Raw genomic sequence first — 14,626 nt, 5'->3', positions numbered from 1 at the left:
ACACACACACACACACACACACACACACACAAGACTCTTAGTACAGGTGTGTATTAAGCCCTGATGCTGTAGCACAGTTCTGACTGTACTTATCCTACTCTCAGCTGCTTCTCTGACACCTCCTTCCAGCTGCTGAGAGTCACATGGAAAGCAGTGCATCATGGGTAACAGTAGGATGTGCCAGGAAGACATCAATGGTATCCCTTTAATTTCGTTGTCTCTTTAGTAGGAATATTCTTATATTTTTCATACCAGACCATACACATCATATACTGGGCCATTGACACATCTAACACACATGCACACGCTCATAGGCTACTCATACACAAGCCCCTGGTGTGGCTTCGTTCATCACTCAGTCTTAAGCAGTGGTTATTGAGGCATTAAATATGTCTACACAGGGCTCAGTAAAGTGCTGTCAGATCAGTGTTCCCCTGTGACTGAAGACTGTTTGCATACAGACAGGTTGGGAACATCTGCTGATCCGAGGAGCTGAAGCTGTAACCGGGGCGCCCGACACTCGGGCGTTAGTGCCATTATGGGATGTCACTGCTGAAGAGAGGCAGCCCTTCAGCGGGATTACCGAGATTCCCGGAGAAATTGAGCGGAATTGGAAATGGGGGTCCACGATTCAGGGATTCAGATTCTCTCCTGTGTGTGCCAGGAGATGTGTGTGTGTGTGTGCATGCGTGCATGCGTGCGTGTGTGTGTGTGTGTGTGAGGCACGTGACAGGAACAAACACACACTGGCATGCATGCAGGCACATGCACATGTACACATGCTCACACAAAAATGTATAGCTGCAGGTGTTCTTTAGTGAGGTACAGGGAATCCTGTGACCCTAGTATTAGCATTTGTTGTTTCTGCTGATATGTTTTAGTCTATTATGACACTCATTAGTCCATCATGTTCATACCATGTTCAGCACTATTGCATTTTCCTTATGGAAACCAGGAGAACAGTACAGCAGAGGCCATCCATGTCATCTGCCCTTCCCATCTCCATAACTCCTCCCCTTCTCCTAGTTATGCGGGAGGGGCAGGAGGTCAGGTTCTCCTTTGGGATCCCATCTCCCAAGTCCTTAAAGTAAACACACTCTCGCTGACCCTACCAGGGGAGGGACCATTAACATCACAGCCTTCAGCCCAGAGGTCACCCCAGCCTTCAGTCCAGAGGTCACTGAGGTCACAGAGGGGCAGCCTGCAGTAATAGAGGGATGGGAGAGAGCTGGTTAGGATTGGGGGTGGGGAAGCTGATCCTGGATCTGTACCTAGCGCACTGGATAGTAAAGAGATATATGCTGCTCTTGTGGTTTATTCCTGCACACACATACTGACCCAGACACTTCCATAAAGAGACAGAGCAGAGAGACCCGCTGTCCCCCTACAGTGATGCCCAAGTGGGGTAGATGCGGACCCTCTGTCACCTGGGCTGGTGGATGGGTAGCCATGGGTGTCTGCGCACGGGCTAACCAGCCATCCTGGAGAACAGACACGGAGACCAGACAGGGCGAAGAAAGGATAGAGCTATTCTCCACATAAAAAAAAAAAATACAAAAAAACATAAACGAGGGTGAACCGGGCATGTTTCAGAGTTCACAAGCAAGAGAAAACAGTTCAAAACAGCAAAGGGCACTTCACAAAATTGAAAAATAAGATATCTACACTTCAGGATTCACAGTAAATTACAAGACTCTGTTTCAGTCCGTCCACTAGTGAGTGACATCACAAGCCTCATGGAGATGCCGGATCTTAATTTGACCCCTTTCTTCACAGGAGGAAAAATAATCCTGCAGAAGCAGGATTTGAATATCTGAATAAATACTTGGAATGGCCACCAGGGGGCAACTGAAGTGGTGTTTGTGTGTACAATGCAGTACGTTATGTAGGCTATGTCCAGGCCACTGCGCAACTCGTGAATTATTTTGTGGATTATAATAAATGGGCATATTTATAGTAGTGCATTTTACGTCAGGGAAAATCTTTTTTTTTTTTGTTCAATTGTTGTACTATATGTTGAAGACAACCAAAAGGCAGAATAAATGATTGGTTTCCTCAATGCCCCTGTGGTCCAGTAGTTAAAACCGTCACACTGCCCTTTGACTCATGGATCAATGTATTTTTTTGACGCGTTAATTCGGCGTGGTTACAGGGTTAAAACAAACAGTAGCTCATTATGTGGTTCTACACCTTTCATTATGTCACAACGGATAGGCTAATGGGTAGCCTGCAGAATGTAGTCTATTGGAATGTAATCAAATAACAAGGGGCCTATTGTCATCGGCAGTCTCGTTAAACCATCAATACGCTCTAAATTCACCAGCGCAGCTGATCTCAATTGCAACCATTAATCGTCACATCAATAACGCTCCTTAAAAGATGATGTCGGTGTTACCCTTACTACTGCTTGCAACCAAAGTCTTTCGAGATATGTTCAGCCTCTGGTTGGTATTGTAACCTAGCATTTCCTCTTCTACCAAGGCAAATTTACTGTGTCAATTTACCCGACACTTTATATAAATGGAAACTAATGTTGGTGTATCCTACTGTTATTATTTTACTATTTATGTTATCCCAAAAGTGTCTGATATGTTCATTTCTTATCAAGATCGGGGGGTGTAAATAAATCTACCCCTGCTGACATGGTAGGTCTATATGTGCCCTGAAGGCAGCAGTCCTAACAACTAGAACACCCCAGGCCATGATTGGACAACATTTTGGCCTTAGAATACACTTGACACTTGTCGTAGCCTAGGAGAGATCAATATCTATCTTGTGTTATTAAGCTTTATGAAACAACGGTTGTTGATGTGTATGGCATTTTTTTTGTATATTTGAATGTTGCAGTAATAAAACCTAGGCCTAGCGTTTTAGCGAGCGTGAGAGAATATTATTTTGATAGCGAGCGAGAGAGAATATTATTTTGATAGCGAGCCCCTGATCCCAATGACTCGACTGCCCCTGCATGGAGAGAAAGAGAACTACTCTTTTTCAGGGACTCCCTAGGCTCATTTGAATATTCTGATGCAGCAGAAGAATCATCTGCGACAAAAGAGTGATCAAGTTAACATCCGACATCTGTAATTCACCCCTAACAATTACAGGGGCATAGACGTCGTTCTCCGTAGCCGGAACCAGCGAGTGCACCCTTTTCCCTGTGGGCCCTGGTCAAAAGTAGTGCACTATGAAGGAAATAGGGTGCTATTTGGGAAGCATCCCAGGCTTCAGGACATCTCATTCGCATTGGAAACGGTCTGGGAGCTGTTTTACTGGATGGATTCCTACCAGGGCCCAGCGTCCTCTAACCAGTGATTGAATGCCTGTGTGCATGTGTTGAGCCGACTCGGCAGGGATCTGTCAGGGGACTCATGAAGGAGGCATGTCTGAATAAGGCTTGGGATAAGACAGCAGAGTGTGTGTGTTGGAGGTTGGAGGGGGTGGAGGTGCATGTGTCATGTGTTTGTGTGTGTTCACAGTCACACACTTATTCGAGTGTGTGTGTGTGTGTGTCTGTGTGTGCGCTCACATTGCATGTGTGTCCGTGTGTGTGTGTGTATTGTCATAGTTGTATACTGTAGCTTATGAAGAGCATGTGTAAATAACGACCTGAGACAGATGTGGTTGTGTCCCAACTGGCATCCTATTCCCTAAATAGTGCACGGATAAAAGTGCACTACTTTTGACCAGAGCCCTATGAGAGTGGTGGGAAAAGTACCCAATTGTCGTACTCGAGTAAAAGTAAAGATATCTTAATAGAAAATGACTCAAGTGAAAGTCACTCAATAAATGTTTAATGTATTTGTTGTTATATAGTATCAAAAGTAAAAGTAAAAGTTTAAATCCTTTCAAATTCCTCGTATTAAACAAACCAGATGGCACGTTTAAAAACATTTTTTTTACGGATTGCCAGGGGCAAACTCCAACACTTATGAAATCGTTTACAAACCAAGCATTTGTGTTTAGTGAGTCTGCCAGATCAAAGGCAGTATGGATGACCAGAGATGTTTTCTGGATAAGTGTGTGAATTGGACCATTTTCCTGTCCTGCATTCAATATGTAACCAGTACTTTTGGCTGTCAGGGAAAATGTACGGAGTAAAAAGTACATTATTTTCTTTAGGAATGTAGTGAAGTGAAGTAAAAGTAAAAGTAGTCAAAAATATATATAGTAAAGTACACTGCAGATACACTAAAAAATGACTTAAGTACTTTACACCACTGCCTATATAGGGAATAGGGTGCCTATATAGGGAATAGGGTGCACTATATAGGGAATAGGATGCCTATATAGGGAATAGGATGCACTATATAGGGAATAGGATGCACTATATAGGGAATAGGATGCACTATATAGGGAATAGGGTGCCTATATAGGGAATAGGATGCACTATATAGGGAATAGGGTGCACTATATAGGGAATAGGATGCACTGTATAGGGAATAGGGTGCACTATATAGGGAATAGGGTGCACTATATAGGGAATAGGGTGCACTATATAGGGAATAGGGCGCACTATCTAGGGAATAGGATGCACTATATAGGGAATAGGGCGCACTATATAGGGAATAGGGTGCACTATATAGGGAATAGGGTGCACTATATAGGGAATAGGATGCACTATATAGGGAATAGGGTGCACTATATAGGGAATAGGATGCACTATATAGGGAATAGGGTGCACTATATAGGGAATAGGGTGCACTATATAGGGAATAGGGTGCACTATATAGGGAATAGGGCGCACTATATAAAGAATAGGATGCACTGTATAGGGAATAGGGTGCACTATATGGAGAGTAGGGTGCACTATATAGGGAATAGGGTGCACAATATAGAGAATAGGATGAACTATATGGAGAGTAGGGTGCACTATATAGGGAATAGTGTGCACAATATAGAGAATAGGATGAACTATATAGGGAATAGGGTACATATGTGTTCTCTTCCCTGAACAGGCAAAGGATGGAGAGGGTACTTATGTCATCATTATCCAGACAGACCGGGAGAAATGTGGAACAAACTTGATAGCATGTCTTGAAATGTGGAACAATCTTGATAGCATGTCATGAAATGTGGAACAATCTTGATAGCATGTCTTGAAATGTGGAACAATCTTGATAGCATGTCATGAAATGAGGAACAATTTTGATAGCATGTCTTGAAATGTGGAACAATCTTGATAGCATGTCATGAAATGTGGAACAATCTTGATAGCATGTCATGAAATGTGGAACAATCTTGATAGCTTGTCATGAAATGTGGAACAATCTTGATAGCATGTCTTGAAATGTGGAACAATCTTGATAGCATGTCTTGAAATGTGGAACAATCTTGATAGCATGTCTTGAAATGTGGAACAATCTTGATAGCATGTCATGAAATGTGGAACAATCTTGATAGCATGTCTTGAAACGTGGAACAATCTTGAAAGAATGTCTTGAAATGTGGAACAATCTTGATAGCATGTCTTGAAATGTGGAACAATCTTGATAGCATGTCATGAAATGTGGAACAATCTTGATAGCATGTCTTGAAATGTGGAACAATCTTGATAGCATGTCATGAAATGTGGAACAATCTTGATAGCATGTCATGAAATGTGGAACAATCTTGATAGCATGTCTTGAAATGTGGAACAATCTTGATAGCATGTCATGAAATGTGGAACAATCTTGATAGCATGTCATGAAATGTGGAACAATCTTGATAGCATGTCATGAAATGTGGAACAATCTTGATAGCATGTCTTGAAATGTGGAACAATCTTGATAGCATGTCATGACATGTGGAACAATCTTGATAGCATGTCATGAAATGTGGAACAATCTTGATAGCATGTCATGAAATGTGGAACAATCTTGATAGCATGTCTTGAAATGTGGAACAATCTTGATAGCATGTCATGAAATGTGGAACAATCTTGATAGCATGTCATGAAATGTGGAACAATCTTGATAGCATGTCTTGAAATGTGGAACAATCTTGATAGCATGTCATGAAATGTGGAACAATCTTGATAGCATGTCATGGAAAACATACTTTATGACGAATAAAGAGATTTAAACTATAAGCTCCATTTATACGCAACTGACGATACCAGTCTCATTCACTTTCACAGTTGCCATTTTCTTAAGCAATAGGGTGCAAACAAAGGACAGGACCTTGACGAGTGTGTTGTTTGGGAAAGAAGTGAACAGAGTCAGTAGACGTAAGCCTAATGTATACTGTATGCAATAGTACGCAAAGTAAGAGCTACAGTTAGCTAAGCAAAAATGCACAAACGTGTACAGCCTTACAATTTATAGCTCAACACAGATTCTGCTTTTTTGAGTAGCTAATTGCATTCTTGCATTGCATGTGAATTAGGCTTTACACAGTCACTCTATGTCTGCCTAAAAAAGTCAGTCCGGCTGAATGTCTCTGTTGATGTCATCAGTAATCGGCAATATCACACTTCTCGATACTGAATAATATCTGGAAAATTCTACTGTGGTGGTGTAGGGTAGATGGTAGGAGCAGCTGTATCCACGATAAGATTCCCTACTTTTAATTTATGAGGACATCAGCTTTAGAGCAGAGGCAGCCTAACTCTAACCTATACTGGTACCCAACCATTGATCGATGGTGAAACGGAGCATATCAGTTTGTATTCCAGGCTAGCACATCAGCCGTAAAATAGAAGCCGGGAAGTTGTGGGACATAAAACAGGCACCTTTAAATGTAATATTGATTTACAAACAACATGCTGAACACTGTTTGGTTACGGATCGTTAATTCCAGCCCTCATCGAATCGCACTTGGCTGAACTGGGAGTGCATACCAAATTATTTCCTTGATAGTGCCCTACTTTTGATCAGAGCCATATGGGCCGTGGTCAAAAGTAGTGCACTATAAAGGGAATAGGGTATCATTTAAACTGAGATCAGTGGACTGGGGGTGTCAGTAGGGGTAGACATAGACACATGCAACAAGTGTAGGGTGTCCTGGTGTCTAGACAGCCAGCTATACAGTAGCACCCAGAGTACGGATTACTGCTTTTACAACAGGGATAGATTACCACAACGCAGTACAGCATCAATGTCTTGATAAGAGGTGGCAAGAAGATTGTTTTACATTTCTCTCTATTGCAGAGGAAGGAATGATGGTGAGGGAACCATTTTATATCTGTGTCCAACACATTCAGAAAAGCTGGGGGAAACATGCATAAAGGTGGTTCTGGAAGAGTCCAGTGACCGTTGAATGTATTTAAGATTTTTACTACCAAAAGTCAGAAATACTAATTGATTATTACAAATAACCATTCCCACTTTGAACAAAACACATTTTAAGGCTGACCGAAGCCTTCATAAACTCTTTATAAAACATAAGCTATGAACAAGCTGGGATGTATCTAAGCGGACTTCATCAATGGAGACTCCAAATGTCAAGACATTAAATGACTGGGCCATATGGGTTACGAAGTAGCTTATCAATGCTATTGTTCCAAACTGTTGGCAAACTGCGGAGTCACTGGGGGGTCCTTCGTTATGGTAATGCTTTAAAACCTCTTGTAGCCAGGCTCACTAAATGTTATCACAAAATGGCTCCCAGACCGCCGTCTGATGTACTTACAGAGGAAAGACACTGCTGTAGCAAAGATGGCTTCCATACGCATTGTCTAACCACTTCCACATGAACGACATTCAACTGCAGAAAAGCTGTACTCCCTCCCAGAGTCATACACTTGGTTGGTTTTGTATCCTTACTGAACTGCCACCCAAAGTGAGATTCAACTCCAAACCATATCAATAGCATATCCACGAAGAATAAGCATATTTTATGCTAATGTTTCTGCTGAAATAATTCCACCCTCCAAACCCACCCTCCTCCCCCCTCCTTTGCATGTTTTCCTGCTGTATCATAGCTATTTACATTTCATGAGCTCACTAACCTTTTGTGTCGCTCACCATTGACTTGTCACAGCCTTGATTTATTGGGCCAGTGCTTTCCATGCAGTGTGGTAGTTAAAAACACTGTGCCTGCTAGGAATGAAAATGTACATAGCAGTTAACAGGTGGCGAGTAGTTTAATAGTGGTAATTGCTTCATGGCACGTGTAGCAGGAGGGGAGGCGTTTGACTGCTGTTGCTCTGAGCTCTGAGAGTCGCATGAAGCATCCCAGGAGGCCTGTGTGTGTGTGGGTGCGTGCGCGCGTGCATGTGCGCGCATGCGTGCGTGCGTGCGTGTGTGTGTGTGCGTGCGTGTGTGTGTGCAGGCATACATGTTACTAGAGTCAGTGTGAAAGGTCAGTCTGTGCCCTCTGTAGCCCTGAGGAAATGGTCATCAACACTCCTTTAAAATCTTCACAGTCTGGGAGAGAGAAAGTCACTGGTCAGGATTGGCACCATGACTAAATGACTGTTCATCAAATTAATGGTTTGTAAGTGTATTAAAACATTTCCTTTTTATTTTCTAACTTTATAGGCATAGTATTTAAGTTTCACATTCATAGTATTTGGGGTCGTACAGTCTTTATATCAGTAGGAGTCCAATTAAAAGTGTTGTCCAATCTCAGGCCCTCTGAGACATCTCTGCAGCCTATAAGAGATCCCATAGTGGGTCTATAAAATTTGCCCTCTCTCTTATAATCAAATGGAACAGAACAGAGCTGTGTAGCTCTACATGTATGGCTCTGGAATAAAGGTGTTGGTGTCCTCTCCTCCAGGACAGACGGAGATGAACTCTTAAATGTCCGCCTGACAGCCATGCAAATGGAAGAGTTTTGGAATGTTCCACTAACCAAAACAGATGGGCCTATCAGGCCCCTTCCCTTCTCCCCGAGGGCATGACATCACCACATATGGCCACGTTTGATTTATATATTTTCAGAGTGATGGTTGGTTGGGAGGACAGAAAGAGGAGGGGCATGGGGCTATCAGTCAAATGAGAATAGAATGTTCAGACTGAAGATATGAACAGGCAAGCACTAGCGTGAATCTTTTCATGGTAAAACAAGATGATTGGATTTATACATTGAAGAGTGTTTATAAACTCAGCAAAAAAAAAACGTCAATTTTTCAGGACCCTGTCTTTCAAAGATCATTCGTAAAAATCCAAATAACTTTACAGTTATTAATTGTAAAGGGTTTAAACACTGTTTCCTATACTTATTCAATGAACCAGGAACAATTAATGAACATGCACCTGTGAAACGGTCGTTAAGACACTAACAGCTTACAGACGGAAGGCAATTAAGGTCACTGTTATGAAAACTTAGAACACTAAAGAGGCCTTTCTACTAACTCTGATAAAAACCAAAATAAAGATGCTCTGGGTCCCTGCTCATCTGTGTGAACATGCTTTAGGCATGCTGCAAGGAGGCATGAGGACTGCAGATGTGGCCAGGGCAATAAATTGCAATGTCCATACTGTGAGACGCCTAAGACAGCGCTACAGGGAGACAGGATGGACAGCTGATCGTCCTCGCAGTGGCAGACCACGTGTAACACCTGCACAGGATCGGTACATCTGAACATCACACCTGCAGGACAGGTACAGGATGGCAACAACAACAACGAGTTACACCAGGAATCTACAATCCCTCCATCAGTGCTCAGACTGTCCGCAATAGGCTGAGAGAGCCTGGACTGAGGGCTTGTCGGCCTGTTGTAAGGCAGGTCCTCACCAGACATCACCGGCAACAACGTCGCCTAAGGGCACAAACCCATCGTCGCTGGACCAGACAGGACTCGCAAAAAGTGCTCTTCACTGACGAGTCGTGGCTTGTCTCACCAGGGGTGATGGTCGGATTCGCGCTTATCGTCGAAGGAATGAGCATTACACCGATGCCTCTACTCTGGAGCGGGATCAATTTGGAGGTGGAGGGTCTGTCATGGTCTGGGGCAGTGTGTCACAGCATCATTGGGCTGAGCTTGTTGTCATTGCAGGCAATTTCAACGCTGTGAGTTACAGCGAAGACATCCTCCTCCCTCATGCTGTACCCTTCCTGCAGGCTCATCCTGAAATTACCTTCCAGCATGACAATGCCATCAGCCATACCGCTCGTTCTGTGCGTGATTTCCTGCAAGACAGGAATGTCAGTGTTCTGCCATGGCCAGCGAAGAGCCCGGATCTCAATCCCATTGAGCACACCTGGGACCTGTTGGATCGGAGGGTGAGGGCTAAGGCCATTCCCCCCAGAAATGAACTTGCAGGTGCCTTGGTGGAAGAGTGGGGTAACATCTCACAGCAAGATCTGGCAAATCTGGTGCAGTCCATGAGGAGATGCACTGCAGTACTTAATGCAGCTGGTGGCCACACCAGATATTAACTGTTACTTTTGATTTAGACCCCCCTTTTTTCAGGGACACATTATTCAATTTCTGTTAGTCACATGTCTGTGGAACTTGTTCAGTTTATGTCTCAGTTGTTGAGTCTTGTTATGTTCATACAAATATTTACACATGTTAAGTTTGCTGAAAATAAACGCAGTTGACAGAGAGAGGACGTTTATTTTTTTGCTGAGTTTATTTGATGGCCAGTGGGACACTCATCTTGAATGTTTTATCAAGCCAACATGTGTATGTGTCTTGTGTCGTGTGTGTGCGTGTGTGTGTGGTGTGTGTGGTGTGTGTGTGTGTGTGTGTGGTGTCTTGTGTCTTCAAATCAAATCAAACTGTATTAGTCACATACACCAAATAGAACAGGTGCACCAAACAGCAATGCAGTTTTAAGAAAATACTAAATTAACTAAAGTAAAGAGAAGCAACACAATAAAATAACAATAACGAGGCCAAATACAGGGTGTACTGGTACCGAGTCAATGTGCGGGGGTACAGGTTACTTGAGGTAAGTTGTAAAGTGACTATGCATAGATAATTAACAGCGAATAGCAGCAGTGTAAAAACAAAGGGGGGCGGGTGTGTCAATGCAAATTGTCTGGGTGGCCATTTGATAAATTGTTCAGCAGTATTATGGCTTGGGGGTAGAATCTGTTAAGGAGCCTTTTGGACCTAGACTTGGTGCTCCGGTACCGCATGTCGTGCGGTAGCAGAGAGAACAGTCTGTGGCTGGAGTCTTTGACAATTTTTTGTCAGAAATTTACATACACATAGGTTGGAGTCATTAAAACTTGTTTTCCAACCACTACACACATTTCTTGTTAATCTCTCTGGGGTAGGGGGCAGTATTTTGACATCCGTATGAAAAGCGTGCCCAAAGTAAACTGCCTGTTACTCAGGCCCAGAAGCTAGGTTATGCAAATAATTGGTAGATTTAGGTAGAAACACTCTAAAGTGTCTAAAACTGTTAAAATTATGCCTGTGAGAACAGAACTGATATGGCAGGCAAAACCCAGAGGACAAACCATAAAAAAAAAAGAATTTGAGCTTACTACTGTTTTCAATGACTAGTACTATAATTATAAGTCCAAGTCCTCCCAAATTGCAGTTCCTAGGGCTTCCACTAGATGTCAACAGTCCTTAGAAAGAGTTTCAGGCTGTTTTTTGGAAAACTTACCCAGAAATTGTAGTTTTTTTAGGTGGCTCCCATTTTGGCTGTAGTGTTTCCAAGTGCGTGGAGGAAAGCGCGTTCTTTCTTATTTATCTCCTGTAATGAACATACTATTCTCTGTCTTAAATTGTATTGTTTATTTGCGTATTAGGATAGCTACATTTTGATTATAAACGTTGTTTGACTTGTTTGGAAAAGTTTATTAGAAACTGATTAATTTTGTATGCATTTTGATGGAGGGAAACTGAGTGTATTGTTGACTGAAGCGCGCCAGCTAAACTGAGTTTTTATGGATATAAAGAAGGACATTATCGAACAAAAATACCATTTGTGTTGTAACTAGGACCTTTTGGAGTGCCAACAGAAGAAGATCATCAAAGGTAAGGCATTTTTTATATCGCTTTTTCTGACTTTTGTGTCGCACCTGCCTGCTTGAAATATGATTTTCATGTGTTTGTATGCGGGGTGCTGTCCTCAGATAATCGCATGGTTTCCTTTCGCCGTAAAGCCTTTTTGAAATCTGAAGCTTTACTTTACTTTGATGTATAACACATATATTTTCAAGAATGTTAGTATTTTTGAATTTCAAAGCTCTTTGCTTGACATCATGGGAAAATCAAAAGAACTCAACCAAGCCCTCAAAAAACAAATTGTAGACCTCCACAAGTCCGGTTCATCCTTGGGAGTGCCATGCCCTTGAGTGCCATGCATACAGGGACCATAGAAATATTTTCATCCTTTTTTTGGAAGTTTGATTGGTGAATTCACCAATTGTGTGTGTGTGATGTGGTGTGTGTTGTGTGTGGTTTGGTGTTTGTAGTGTGGTTTGGTGTGTGTGGTGTGGTGCGTGTGGTGTGATGTGTATATGGTGTGTGTGGTGTGTGTTTGGGAGAAGGAGGTGCTTTCTGTGCTTTTGAGTGCAATGCATACAGGGACCTAAGCAATATTTGGATCCTTTTATTGGAAATTTGATTGGTTAATTGAAATGTTGTATTTAAAGTGTGTGTGTGTGCGTGCGTGCGTGCGTGCGTGCGTGCGTGCGTGCGTGGGTGTGTGTGTGTGTGTGTGTGTGTGTGTGTGTGTGTGTGTGATTGTGCATAGTACATATGTTCTCACATGTGTATCCCTGTGTAAGACAGACAGACATAGAGAGCTAACATGAAACTGACAGTGAAGAAGACTAGATTTGAGAAAAAGAGAGAGATAGAGACACAGTAATATAGACCGACAGAATGAGAGGGGGATGTGGCAGGGAGGTGGTGCTCTCCCGCTGTGCTTTCTGGCAGCTCACATTGGAGACCTGTCATTCCAGCAGCAGGGACTCCAGCCACTACACGGCATTCAGCAGAGACACGGCAGGGGAGACAAATAAATCACTGGAACACACACAGCCCAGCTTAGCTTGGCCACTATGCTACGGCTAACACAGACTGTCTAGCTTAGCAAACCCGCTTGGCTATGACCACGGCTAACCTTGGCCACGGTCTGCTTGGCTAAGGATGGGCATAGCATGCCTGCTTCGGCTAACACATAGTGCAAAGCTCGGCTTAGCATATACCTGCTACAGCTAACACAGCTCAACTTCTCAAGCATGCTACAGCTAACACACACAGTGCATCTTGGCAGAAGGAGGTTTTCTATTCCGCAACAAAGCCTCCTTCACTCACGCCGCCAAACTTACCCTAGTAAAACTGAATATCCTACCGATCCTCGACTTCGGCGATGTCATCTACAAAATAGCTTCCAATACTCTACTCAGCAAACTGGATGCAGTTTATCACAGTGCCATCCGTTTTGTTACTAAAGCACCTTATACCACCCACCACTGCGACCTGTATGCTCTAGTCGGCTGGCCCTCGCTACATATTCGTCGCCAGACCCACTGGCTCCAGGTCATCTACAAGTCCATGCTAGGTAAAGCTCCGCCTTATCTCAGTTCACTGGTCACGATGGCAACACCACCCGTAGCACGCGCTCCAGCAGGTGTATCTCACTGATCATCCCTAAAGCCAACACCTCATTTGGCCGCCTTTCGTTCCAGTTCTCTGCTGCCTGTGACTGGAACGAATTGCAAAAATCATTGAAGTTGGAGACTTTTATCTCCCTCACCAACTTCAAACATCTGCTATCTGAGCAGCTAACCGATCACTGCAGCTGTACATAGTCTATCAGTAAATAGCCCACCCAATTTTACCTACCTCATCCCCATACTGTTTATATTTATTTACTTTTCTGCTCTTTTGCACACCAATATCTCTACCTGTACATGACCATCTGATCATTTATCACTCCAGTGTTAATCTGCAAAATTGTAATTATTCGCCTACCTCCTCATGCCTTTTGCACACAATGTATATAGACTCTTTTTTTTCTACTGTGTTATTGACTTGTTAATTGTTTACTCCATGTGTAACTCTGTGTTGTCTGTTCACACTGCTATGCTTTATCTTGGCCAGGTCGCAGTTGCAAATGAGAACTTGTTCTCAACTAGCCTACCTGGTTAAAGAAAGGTGAAATATATATATATTTTTAAATGAGCATGTCTGCAAGGCTACGACTTAAACACACAGGCCAGCTTAGCGCACCCGCTACGGCTAACACACACAGGCTATGGCTAACACACACAGGCCAGCTTAGCGCACCTGCTACGGCTAACACGCACAGGCTATGGCTAACACACACAGGCTATGGCTAACATATACAAGTTCCAAGTTGTATTAGTCGTATGTACAAGATACACATGGTATACACCGTCCAACGAAATGCTTACTTGCAGGTTCCTTCTCAAAAATGCAACAACAATAACAAATAATAAAATATAAGATTACCAACATACAGTAAATAGCTCAGTAAAATAGAAGAAACATTTAAGCATCAGTATAATGAAGGACAGCGCAATTTATAGTCCAATATTTACACACGTTTGGGTAAGACTGGATTGAGGGACAAGTGTTTAAATTGTGCAGTAATTTAGCAATCATAATAAGAGACTGGTAGCAGCAGTTGTGATGTGTGTAGCATGAATATACAGTACCATCAAAAGTTAGGACACATCTACTCATTTAAGAGATTTTCTTTATTTTTACTATTTCTACAGGTGACCAAATACTTATTTTCCACCATCATTTGCAAATAAA

This window comes from Oncorhynchus mykiss, chromosome 8, assembly GCF_057628025.1.
Source record: "Oncorhynchus mykiss isolate SJ-2025 chromosome 8, ASM5762802v1, whole genome shotgun sequence".
NCBI classification, from domain to species: domain Eukaryota; kingdom Metazoa; phylum Chordata; class Actinopteri; order Salmoniformes; family Salmonidae; genus Oncorhynchus; species Oncorhynchus mykiss.
This window is presented reverse-complemented; position numbering follows the sequence as displayed.